The 1,237-nt window shown below is 45.9% G+C and overlaps 1 non-coding gene across 1 annotated transcript; it reads left to right on the top strand.

Moving 5' to 3' along the window:
* The first annotated feature begins 278 nt into the window (after nucleotides 1-278).
* Nucleotides 279-385, top strand: LOC116754877. Its single transcript, XR_004350206.1, has one exon. It is a non-coding gene; the product is annotated as a U6 spliceosomal RNA (small nuclear RNA).
* The last annotated feature ends 852 nt before the right edge of the window (nucleotides 386-1,237 follow it).

The raw sequence follows: 1,237 nt of genomic DNA, 5'->3' as shown, positions 1-1,237 counted from the left end.
GAAGTAACGAAGAGGAACTCCAAACCTAGAACACATGCATCTGCTTCCTGTTTTGTCTCTCTCAGGGTCTAAATGAACATGTGTCTCATTGTCCGTGGACATCCCTTTTACAAATGGCCGCACAGGCCGGCACTAAGTGTGAGATGGCTATTTAGCATTGTGGAAGCCAGGAAGACATCATCCAACTCTGCAGAAGAAAAACATTGCCAGAGTAAACGCCGCTTATTTACGATGCATAGTAATAAAAACAAACAAAGCTGTTACAAATCATCATGCCAGTGCGTACTTCGGCGGCACGTATACTAAAACTGGAACGATACAGACAAGATTTGCGTGGTCCCTGCACGAGGATGACATGCAAATTCGTGGAGCGTTCCACATTTTTAAACAAGGTCCTATTGTATAGCACAGGGAACTGTACTCAATATCCTATAATAAACCACAGTGGAAAAGAGTATGAAAAAGAATATATATATATATATATATATATATATATAAAACGGAGTCACTTTGCTGTACACCTGAAACTAACACAACATTGTAAATCAACTATACTTCAATAAAAATAATGATAATAACTGTGCCACATTCAACTGTGAGAATCTTGGTTTGATTTCTCTGAAAGGAGCAGATTGTCCCCATTTTTGTCATGGAGGTGCAGTGGGGTTTATTTTTTTAATAATTTATCCATTTATTTATTTTTGGCTGCATTGGGTCTTCGTTGCTGCACGTGGGCTTTCTCCAGTTGCAGTGAACAGGGGCTACTCTTTATTGCAGTGCGTGGGCTTCTCATTGCGGTGGCTTCTCTTGTTGCAGAGCACGGGCTCTAGGCGCGCGGGCTTCAGTACTTGTGGCTTGTGGGCTCAGTAGTTGTGGCTCGTGGGCTCAGTAGCTGTGGCTCGCGGGCCCTAGAGTGCAGGCTCAGTATTTGTGGCGCACGGGCTCAGTCGCTCTGCGGCATGTGGGATCTTCCGGGACCAGGGCTCGAACCCGTGTCCCCTGCATTGGCAGGCAGATTCTTAACCACTGCGCCACCAGGGAAGTCCCAGTGCGGTGGTTTTGATCCTACGTTTTCCAACCATAGGCTTGCAAGGTCTCTAGGTAAGTCTGTGCCTCTGGAGGGGTCAGTCTGAAATAGGCAGATTTCAGAATGGGACACGTACAAAATATAGAAATTAACATGTTCTTTCCACGCTGGGCCCCCAGCCAGTCCTTCATGCCCTTCCTTCCCGGAGCA

This window comes from Phocoena sinus, chromosome 5, assembly GCF_008692025.1.
Source record: "Phocoena sinus isolate mPhoSin1 chromosome 5, mPhoSin1.pri, whole genome shotgun sequence".
In the NCBI taxonomy this organism is placed as follows: Eukaryota; Metazoa; Chordata; class Mammalia; order Artiodactyla; family Phocoenidae; genus Phocoena; species Phocoena sinus.
The sequence above is the reverse complement of the archived record's forward strand: the minus strand, read 5'-3'. Positions and strand labels throughout refer to the sequence as shown.